The following is a 12,066-nucleotide window of genomic DNA, read 5'->3' on the forward strand; positions in this document are numbered from 1 at the left end:
CTCCTCAACTTACAGGGGCTTGCTCAGTGTCTAGCACATAGCAGAAACTCACTGAAGTTTATGGAATTTAGTTACTACTATTGTAATCATCCAAATTACATAGCATCGAGTACCTGGCTTTAAAGACAGTTCTGGACCATCTGGGCTGTGTTTCTCTTTTAAAAATTTAAATTAAATTAATTGTTTTCAGTGTAAAGGTAACCTCCAGAAAAACCAAAGTAGAACATGCCACTTTCAAGACATTAGGAGGAAGAGGGACAAAGAAAAACATAATTCAACAAAAGTCTTCTACTCACTCAGAAAACCACAAATAAAGTAAACAAAATATAATAAACAAGATGGCAGCTTTAAATAAAATAAGCATCAAACTTGCCTCCTAACCACAATAGAAATACAAAAAACAATCCAATGTCTCCTCCCTGAAATCGCACCAGGTCCCGCCTCCAAGCATGATTGGATGTGGGCCACCAGGGAGGGGATGACCTTGAGCTGAGGCAGTTCATGACAGGGATGGCAGCTGAAGACTGTCTGCCAACAGCAGCTGGGACAAGTCCTTCTCAAAGGTTGATTAGGGTGGCCCATCACCATCTACATCGCAGACGGAAAGACAGGTTTTGATTGAAAGTCTACTTAAGGGACAGTTAGAGCTCAGGTTCCTACCTCTCCCGGACCCCTGCAGAGGAAGAATGTCCTACTCTCTGGAGAAATATATCAGGGAGGCTCTGGACTCATGAAGACCAGAAATAGTGGACAGTGGGGGTGAGGCTCTGGGTCAAAAGTGGTGGATTTGTTGTTGTTGATGATGATGAGAGAGAGAAAGAGAGAGAGACAGAGGGATCAGTTTGTTGTTCCCCTTATTTATGCATTCATTGGCTGATTCTTTTTTTTTAATGTATCTTTTCCTCGGCAATTAGTTGCTTCCATTTTTTAAAATATTTTTATTGATTTCAGAGAGGAAGACAGAGGGAGCGATGGAAACATCAATGATGAGAGAAAATCATTGACTGGCTGCCTCCTGCACACTCCCTACTGGGGATCAAGCCCACAACTCAGGCATGTGCCCTTGACCAGAATTGAACCCGGGACCCTTCAGTATGCAGGCCAACACTCTATCCACCGAGCCAAACTGGCTAGGACCATTGGTTGATTCTTTTATGTGCCCTAACCAGGAATCAAACCTGCAACGTTGGCATATCGGGATGATGCTCTCACCAAATGAGCTACCTGTCCAGGGCCCAAAGTGGTGGATTTTGTGAAAGTTGCCTCCTACATGAGAGCTCCTCCTAGCTCCCTTTCCCAGACAAGCTCCCAGAACTCCCACTGCCAAGGGGGAGAACCCCAAAGCAGGGGATAGAAAGATCCTTCTGGGGAGAAATTGAATAGCCCGTTGGAAAGGACATATAGATACTAAAATCTCAGGATCTCCCAGTGGAAAAAACAGCTCACCCAATCACCCTACAATGCCCAGCCAACCCACAGGGAATTGTTATTTAAGCCTCCATGTCTTAATTGACTTTTTTTAACTTTGGTAATAAAATAAATTTAATTTTTAATAACGAGTAGAATAAAGAGAGCGTTCTTTATAAGGACACTCTAATAAATCACTACCCCAGTTCAACCGAACAGAGCCTAGAAGGTAGCATTGATTCAACCCAGCTCGGAACTGTTCTTTTTCTGTGCTGGCTTGAAAATCAGCATCTTCCCTTTAAAACAGAGCCCAGCCTCAGATTAATTAATGGCTGTGCTGACTCACACTTCCGTTCAAGCGCTTCCTGCAAGTTCAGTCTCAAATTAATTAGCGACACTCTCTCTTGCACTTGAATCTCACATGTCTCATCTCTCGCAATTATTTAATGTGCCTTCTCCGGACAAAAATGTACTCTCTGGCTCTCAATAAACTTGTACAAATTTACTGCCACCCTTCAAACAAGAGGAGAGGAAGCCATCTGTCAGCCCCGGAGGATGCTCAAGGTGAAGACTTCGTCTGTCTAAATCACACTCTGATTAATAGGAAGCAGGCAGGCTGAAGTGGGCAGGTCAGCAACTACTTTTCTGTGCTCCACCTCTAGAGAAAATCCCACAGAGTATGTCTCACACACACACACACACACACACACACACACACGAACTGATATAAAAGACAGAATCATAAAAAGCCTTGTCCAAGGCAAATCTTTTGTTGTTGTTGTTAATTTTCACCTGAGGCTATTTTTCCCATTGTTTTTTAGAGAGTGGAAGAGAGGGAAGGAGGGAGGAAAGGGGGGGAGAGAGAGAGAGAGAGAGAGAGACATTGATATGAGAATATCAATTGGTCCCCTCCTCCCCGCCTGCATGTGCCTCAATTGGGGCCAGGGATTGAACCTGAGACCATTCAGTACGCAGGCTGATGCCCAACCAACGAAGTCGAAATGTCAATCGGTTGCCCCCTGTATGCACCCAGACTGGGAAGCAGACCCGAAACCTAGGTAAGTGCCCTGACCAGGAACTGAACCGGCGACCCTTTGGTGCATGGGACAATGCTCCGCCAGCTGAACCACACCAGCCAGGATGAGATGGTAGCCAATTTAATAAGACAATAGAAAATATAAGATGTGTAGTGGAAATAAAAAAACAATGCTAGGAAATCTAGCAAAAACACTGTAGAAAGCAACCTAGAAATTTCAAACTTAAAAACTATGAAAATAATAGAGTCCACTAATTTAGCCATTTAAAAGAACAACATATAAAAAGATAAGCATTTGCTTAATTACCAGCAATAAGCAGTTAGAAATTGTCATTTTAGAAGTCTATTCATTATAGCAACAAAAACGTATAAAATGCCTAAAAATACACTTGAAAAGAAATGTCCACGATTGATATGACTAAAATTATAAAAATTTACTCTAGAGCCCTAACTGGTTTGGCTCAGAGGATAGAGCATCGGCCTGCGGACTCAAGGGTCCCAGGTTCGATTCCAGTCAAGGGCATGTACCTTGGTTTCGGGCATATCCCCAGTAGGGAGTGTGCAGGAGGCAGCTGATCGAGGTTTCTCTCACATTGATGTTTCTAACTCTCTATCCCTCTCCCTTCCTCTCTGTAAAAATTCAATAAAATATATTTTTTAAAAAAAATGTAGTCTAGACTACAGAAGATGGCCTGGATAAAGGGAGAGACATTTTCATGCCTCTGGAGGTAAAGTCTCATAATTGTAACGATGTCATTTCCTTCCCAAAGTAATCCATAAATTCTCATTGCAAACCCAACCAAAGTCCCAAAATGATTCCTTCATGAAATCTGACAGCCTGATTCTCCAAATGAGAAAATGTTCAAGGATAGCCAAGAAATGTTTTAAAGGGAAGTACTGCCTGGGCAGCTGGTGGGAACAGCATCCCATACGCCAAAAGTTTGCCCATTTGATTCCTGGTCAGGGCACATGTCTAAGTTGCAGGTTCAATCCCCTGTCAGGGTGTGTACAGGAGGCAACCCATCGATGTTTCTCTCTCACATTGCTTTCTCTCGCTCTCTCCCTTCCTCTCTCTAAAATCAAGAAACATATCCTTGGGCCCTAGCTGGTTTGGCTCAGGGGATAGAGCATCGGCCTGCAAACTGAAGGGTCCCAGGTTCAATTCTGGCCAACGGCACATGCCTGGGTTTTGGATTTGGTCCCCATTGTGGGGCCTGAGGAGGCAGCTGATCAATGATTCTCTCTCACCATTGATGTTTCCATCTCTCTCCCACTCTCTCTTCCTCTCTGAAATCAATAAAGATTTTTTTAAAAAAAAACAAAAACCTTTAACACATGCTCACTTTTTAAAGAATTTAAAAAAATAAACATATTGTTGGGTGAGGAAATAAGCAAACAAACAAACAAATAAATAAATGGAAGAACAATATGTGGGACTTGATCTACCAGAAATCAAAAAAACTTGAAGGTATACAATAATAGACAAAGAGAGAGATTAAAGAAAATAGGAAATTTTAAAAGAGACCCATTATGGATCAGAATACATTCAGATAATAATAGTACTTAACACCAGTAAGGAAAGAAAGGATTATTCAAGGAATGTTTCTTGGGGACAATTGGATACTCATTCAGAAAACATTTCAGTTGGATCCCTACCTGACACAAATATTTATCAAAGATCTAGTGGTAAGCTCAAAAGGAAAGAGACATGGTCTGTCCTCACAGAGCTAACAGGTGAGAAAACAGATATTAAATCAGAGAACCACACAGATAAATAAAAACCACTACTGTAGCAGGGGCTACAAAAAAAAAGTGCCGCTTTCTACCATGAGATTTCAAAAGAGTGGGAATTAATTTAGGAAAGTTAGGAAAGGCTTTCCTGAAGAGGAACTGATTGAACTGAGTCCAGAAATTCCAAAAAATAAGAAGCCCTGCTGTTGTGGTTCAGTTGGTTGACCATCAACCTACACACCAAGACATCACCGGTTGATTATAAATCAGTGCACATGCCTGAATTGTGGGCTTGATTTCTAGTAGGGGGCATGCATGCAAGATGGATGGATGGTTATCCCAGTAGGAGGCTGCCACTGGATGTTTCTCTTTCTCTCTCTCTCTCCCTTCCTCCCTCCCTTGCCCTTCCATTCTCTCCAAAATCAATAAAAACTTATTTTTAAAAAATAAATAAAATTTTAAAAAATATAAGGATTTGCTCAGCTAAGAGCTGAAAGGCAACATGCCTAGCAAAGGACATGGCTGTGCAAAGGCTCTTGGATGAAGACTGTGTGGAGCATTCAAGGACGTGGAGGTGGACCAGTATGGCTGGAACTCAGAACAGGAGGAAGCGTGAACTGAAATGAGCCTGGAAATGTAGGCCAAGGCCAGATCAGGCAGGGCTTGCTGGTCACATTCATTGTTCCCATCCCTATCCTAAGAGCAATGGGAATCCATTGAGAGTTTTAGCCAGAGGAGTGACAAGAGAAGATGTGGTTTTGAAAAGATCAACTCTGGCTGCAAGGTAGGAAAATGTAGAATGTAGGCAATCGCAGTAGTCCATATGAAAGATATTAATAGCTTGGACCAGGGTGGTAGCAATGAAAATGGAAAAAGTTGGACTGATAAGGACATTTAAGAGGTAAAATGTACATGAGGTGATAGTGGATTGGATACTGAGAGTGAGAAAAAGGAGGTATGGAGAATGGATGGATGGCTGTACCATTCACTGAGATGAAGAGCACAGGACCAGCATGGCGCTGGGGAAACCACGAATTCCGGTTTGGACATGTGGAGTTTGAGGCATCGTGACATATACAACTGGAGGTACCAAGTAGGCAGTGCAAAACCTTAGAGAAATCCACAGAAGTGGAAAGAGAGGGTGGAGACCACACACCTGGACCACCTTAGCCAGGAAGTGACGTGCATCACACATGACACGTCATGTCTCACCATGTTCCACTGGTGAGAACAGCGTCCTGGCTGAGCAGCTGCTTCCCAGTGTAGTTCTGCCAGACAAAATACATGACACCTAGTTAAACTTGTTCAGGGGAAAAAATCATTCTTAGTATAAGTATATCCCAAATATTGCATCTGAAATTCAAATTTAACTGGGAGTCTTGTTTTTCATGATGGTTTGCTTTCTTGCTAAATCTGGCAACCCTATTTATGGCAAGATCACACACCTTGATGGACAGTTGATCATTGCTGCCACATGATATACATGACTTAGAGTAGAATTCCACCATATTTCCTGTGCAGGTTGGGGGTGGGGAGGGATATAGTAATTTGTTCTTCAATTCGAAAGACCAGGAAAGAGGAGGCTTAGAAGTAGAAGATGAATGGGGAGCACTCTTGGCAGACCTTAAAGTCAAAAAACACCATTTTCCCTGTAATTGTTCCATTTAGTCAACGAGTATTTACTGGGCATTACTATGTTCTCAGTGCCACGTTAGGGGCTGAAGATCCTGAGATATTGCAATCCATGCCTTAAGACACTCACAGTCCTGGGGGGGTGAACTAGGGGGGAGCATAAATAAGCTGATGAAGGAGCACTAACCAGACTGGTGGAAACCCAAAAGGTTTCCTAGGGGAGATGGTGGCTGAACTGAGCTTCAGAAGTGGGGCAGGTAGGAATCCACCAAGTGAAAGTGTGCAGATTGCTACATCCACTCATGTTGTAGTAAATGGTACAGGTCACACATCCCCACTAGAAACTACTAGAAACCTGGACAACATATAGGAAACAGGTGACAGTGGCCAGAATAGGACTATTATCTCTGAGAGAAGGAAATAAACAAGGTGAGCCCCCCACCCCCCAACTGCCCTGGGTTCCTGCGTGGAGGCAGTTTCTGGACTTTGGCACAAGGAAAGGAATCCAGATAGGAAGTGGGAGACGCACTGAATTGAGGAGACAAATACAGGTGCTTGGGGAGGCTGAGGTAGCTGGAATTTATGGGGCAGAGTCCAGAGCGGAGGGAGTTATGCAGACAAAGTTTCCCAGAAATCTGAAGAGGGGTCTCCTCATGTCTTTAACTGAATACTAATCTGCACACACTTAGGTGAAGCTCCACAAAGCCAAAACAGGACAGCTGCCTGGCCGCCATGGCTCAGTGGTTGAGTGTCAACCTATGAACCAGGAGGTCATGGTTTGATTCCCGATCAGGGCACATGCCAGGTTGCAGGCTTTATCCCCAGTGTTAGGGATGCAGGAGGCAGCCAATCAATGATTCTCTCTCATCATTAATGTTTCTATCTCTCTCCCTCTCCCTTCCTCTCTGAAATCAATAAAAATATATTTTTTAAAAAGACAAAAAACAGAACAGCTGTCAGGTAGCTATAACCTAAACAATTTCCAGAACCCATTCAGGGCTGGAAGATGTTTTGAGCTCTCCCCAGCCAGAGTGAAGACTCATTGAGTACAAGGCCATGCGGAGTGACCCCAGAAGTGTTACGCTCTAATAATAGAGCAAAGGCTATTCTGGACCAAAACAAGCCTAGAGCGGACCAAGCTGATCTGCACATAAGTTTACTGTGTATAGAAGCAAACGTCGACATTCTGTTTAGACAGCAAAACCCAAGCACCCAATGAAATGCTGCTCATGATGTCAACATCTAATTTTAAAATGAGTACACATGCATAGAAGCAGGAAAATGTGACTCACACCCAGGAGCAAAATTAGTCAAAAGAAACAGAGTCAGAAATAACAGAGATAATGCCACTACCACGTGGAGGTGTGGGGGCAGTTGATGGAATTTCAAACCAAGAAAGGAGTTGGAATACATGAAGAGCATCCAGTCCTTTTGGTTACGCTGGTGAGAGCAGGTGTTCAGGATAGCTAGCCACTGTGGTGAGAGGGCCTGGGCAACCAGAGGCAGATGCAACAGTAGGCTCCATCTGGAGAATTCTAGAAGACTCACATAGGTCTCGTTGGCTGGCAAACAGAATGGCTGTCGTCCTTCCCACTATGACTAGCCAGAATCTGGTTGTCTCTACCCTAGTCATAGCTTTCTCACTTATTTCTAAGATGAACTTGGATTAAATACTTGCATGTTTTAAGGAAAGGAAAGGGATTTCAGCTTTAATGAGCACCTACTGTGTGCCAGACACTATTCGGGCACTCCGACACACATCAGTTCACCTAATCCCTACACTAGTCCTGAGAGACAGGTACTGATCCCCTTAGAGAGGGAGACACTTAGGCCTAAAACTTGAGGCTGTGGTCAGTCATGTAAGGTTCGTATGAACTGAAATCTGTGAAAACTCAATAAATTGAACTGTGAGGACTGTTTTGAAGTCCTCCTCTGGCGTGCAGTCTTTGCAGTCAAGTTCACCTGGGCCCAAATTCCAGTTCAGCCTCTTGCTAGATGTTTGCCTTCAGAAAATTCCCCAGCTCTTCAAGACTCGGGTTCCACACACGTTGAGTAGGAAGAATATGGGAAGATTAAGAAAATTAAGAATGTCAAAAACCCAGAATAGAGCCAGGCACATAGTAGGCATTCAATAAATACCTTCCCACTGTGTCCTCCTCCTCTGGTAGTTCACTATCTGAACTGATCTTATATCGTGATAGGAGGGGGAACATCAACATCATAACTAAATCAAATAAAAAAAATTTTTCAGCAAACGTGTAAGACTATGGTTCTCAAAGTGAGGTCCCTGGACAAGGAGCACCAACCAGCATCAGCTGGAGTGTACATTCTCATCCCCACCCCCACCCAGACCTACTGAATCAGACACTCTGGAGTGGGCCCCAGCAATGTGTCTTAAGGAGCCCGCAGGTGGTAATGGTACATACTAAAAGTTCAGAACCACATGTAAAATAGTTTCCCCATTGCAATAACTTAATTCAATTATTGCATAGACTGTGGTTCGATAGTAACAACCAATCAAATAGTTGCTCATCGTGTTGTGTTTCATGGAATTTTTTCAGATTACTTTGATGTATTCTGCTGATAAACCTCTCCACAGGAAAGAATAAGCCAAGTGAAGTGATGGTAGATGAACAACCTTACAAAAAGAGTCTCTCTAAGCTGTCAAGTTGATACAAAAAGATAAATGGAAAGCTCTGGAAAGAGCCATTTGAATGGCCCAGTGGAGGAAGTGAAGATTCAATTGGGAGCAACTTCCCTAAACCTAACAAGAGGTTAACACACATGACAAATCAAAGCTCCAGCCAATTGCACAGTGAATGCTTTTTTTTCTTTTGTCAGCGGTTCCCGCCCCAATCCCTTACACTAAAACTTAGTTCCTAACTCAGCTGTTCTGTTTTCCTAACTTGCAAATTTGGAAAACAATGAAGTAATTTTGATCCAGAAATCAGGCACTTGTCATTAGGTGTGAAAGTCCATGTGCTGAAGACCTCAAAATGTTGAAAGCTACAAAACAAGAACTGGATGTGGGCTGGGCAGCTGAAAGCAATTACGCAGGAAATCTGGCGTCGAACGTAAATGGTACATCTGAGTACTTGGAATGAGTCTCAATTATATTTCAGTAGTTTTCATTATTTCCGATTGCTACAATACCCGTCCACATCCGTCTCCCAAAGGCTATCCTCCTCCATCCTGGCTTGCAGATGATTTCCATTGTTTTCTATGTTCTTAATCTTCTCTTTTATCTCCGCTGTTTTTCTTTCCTTCCACATTTCGTGATTTTTTTTTTTCTTACAAGGCACGCACCCAGCGTCTGATGCTTCTACAAAATGCAGGGAATATTCTTCTTCCTGTCCTTGAAGCGACAGCTTGTCTTTCCCCTCAAGTGTCTTTGCCGCAACGCCTGATAAACTGTTTATTTTTCCTAACACCTTTCCTTTTTTTGCCTGAAAAACAAACATTACCCCAAAAAAGTCCTTGTTTTGCTAAATTGTTACTTTGCGATTTCCTGATGCTAGAGCGCCGCCTGCTGAGTAAATGAGAAATAGCAGGTCATACAGACTGGTTTAGCAAAAGATAAAAGAATTGGGTTCTGGTGCCCATTTTCTCATGCTAGGTACACAGTCTTCAGAAACGACAGGTGTAATATTAATATGGTTCTTCCCCCCTAAATATCTTGCATAAGTCATCATACGTTACCCCTAATAGTACCATGAAAACCATCCTACAGTAAAAGTATATTTTTACCACCACCTACAAATACTTAGCAAAATGTCCCACATAGACAAGATGCTCAATAAATATTTGTAGATAGATAATATTCTGTGAAAGCATTTCTAAGATGTAATTTAATGGTTTATTTATGTTTCCCAATAACTGAAAAGCTCCTTGAAAGAAAAAGAAAAAAAGTACATATTTCTAGGTTTGCATAATAGGTTTTCAAAATATATTCGAAGAATTAATACTGATTATTATTCTAAATATATAATAGTCACCATTTTTAGCACCTCTGATGTGCTAAGAACTGTTCTCTGTATTCAACATTTTCTCTAATCCTTAAAACCTGCCCATTTTACAGATGTGGAAACAATCTCAGTGAGGTTGAGTATCTTGCCCCAGATCATGAAGCCAGGATTCCTCCAAATCTGTCTGACTCTGAAATCCATGCACTTTCCACTCCACCAACTACCTTTCAAGGCCAGCAAGGCCTTTATCAGAACCAGCTAATGATATGGCACCTATGACCTTACATGGCAGTCTTTTTTCCCCATTACAGAGATCCCAGATCATTCCAAAGACCTTTCTCATAGTAAACTGAAGCCAGTTTTCTGTAGTTTTCAGAGCATTTACCTATGATTCCCAATTCTTTTTCTGAGACACTACAAGATTTAATTACCTTTCCACATGCAAGCCTTTTTTTTAAAATATTTTATTGATTTTTTTACAGAGAGGAAGGGAATGGGATAGAGAGTTAGAAACAACGATGAGAGAGAAACATTGATCAGCTGCCTCCTGCACACCCCCTACTGGGGATGCGCCCGCAACCAAGGTACATGCCCTTGACCGGAATCGAACCTGGGACCCTTGAGTCTGCAGGCCGATGCTCTATCCACTGAGCCAAACTGGTCAGGGCCACATGCAAGCCTTTTAAAAATAGATGATGTCCTCTCATATCTCTCTAAACCAGCAGTTCTCAACCTGTGGGTCGCAACGACCCTTTGGGGTCGAACGACCCTTTCACAGGAGTCACCTAAGACCATTGGAAAACACATATATAATTACATATTGTTTTGTGATTAATCACTATGCTTTAATTATGTTCAATTTGTAACAATGAAAATATATCCTGCATATCAGATATTTACATTATGATTCATAACAGTAGCAAAATTACAGTTATGAAGTAGCAACGAAAATAAGTTTATGGTTGGGGGTCACCACAACATGAGGAACTGTATTAAAGGGTCACGGCATTAGGAAGGTTGAGAACCACTGCTCTAAACATTCATAGTGCACCCTCCCCAGTAAATGTAAACCAGAAAATCTGACTTTGTAAGTAACTTGTTATGGACTGAATGCTTGTATGTCCCATCCCTGTCCTCCCACCCCCCAAATTCACATGTTGAAGTCCTAAATGCCAGTGCGATGGTATTTCAAGGTGGAGCCTTTGGAAAGTCAGTAGGTTTAGCTGAGGTCATGGATGGGGCCCTCACGATGAGATCAGTGCCCTTCTAGGCAGAGAGTGGGCGCTTTCTCTCCTCTCTTTCTCCCCCCAATCGTGCCCCCCCCCTTCCACCGTGTGAGAATACAGTAAGAAAACAGTGTCTGCAAGCCAAGCAAAGGGTCCTCACCAGAACCTGACTGTACTGGCACCCTGATCTCAGACTTCCCAGCCTCCAAAACTGTGAGAAATACATTTCTGTGGTTTAAGCCATCTGTGGCATTTTGTTACCAAGTGATCTGACTCTACACAGCAGTTTTAAACCTTCCCATAATCATTGTATATTCTATACTGTACAGATTTCATTTCCTAGCAGTTACATTTTCAGGTGAAGTAACTGGATGGCCTTATTCTATATCTGAGATACTGAAGTGCACACACACACACACACACACACATACACACACACTTCACAAAGGCAACTGCCACAGCAATTTTTGGCCACAACAGTTTTTAGGAAAAGCTCCTCACCAACTGCTGACTTGCCATCTCAATGGAACTCAAAATCCTCATTTTCAGGGCACCTCTGTTACTCCAATACATTCATAGCACCTAGTTTCTCAGACACTTACATTTTCAACAGCAGCCTGGGACATTTTCTGCTGCCGGCGCACACACAAGGTGAGGAATGCGTTCGCCAACAAAGATTGCAACCCCGTTGTGGTCCATTGAAAAAACAGCTACCAATTCTCCCCCACCTTGTACCTGCACCCTAGCAATGTGCCCTGATAGCTCCTTCCATCAAGAAGTAGAATCCAAAAAAAAAAGTAGAATCCAAACTGATGAACCAAAATAGAGCCAGAGGAAAAGAAAATATGTTAGAATATAATAGAAGTTATTTGCACATTTTTAATAATTCCTACAACTTTTGTGATATTATACTATGTTAGTACAGTTTTGATCATCTACACTAATAAAAGAGAAACATGGTAATTGGCGTACGACCGCTACCCTTTTCATTGGCTAATCAGCGAGATATGCAAATTAACTGTCAGCCAAGATGGCGGCTGGCAGCCAGGCATCTAGAAACTAACATGAG

Source organism: Myotis davidii, unplaced genomic scaffold (assembly GCF_000327345.1).
Source record: "Myotis davidii unplaced genomic scaffold, ASM32734v1 scaffold192, whole genome shotgun sequence".
NCBI classification, from domain to species: domain Eukaryota; kingdom Metazoa; phylum Chordata; class Mammalia; order Chiroptera; family Vespertilionidae; genus Myotis; species Myotis davidii.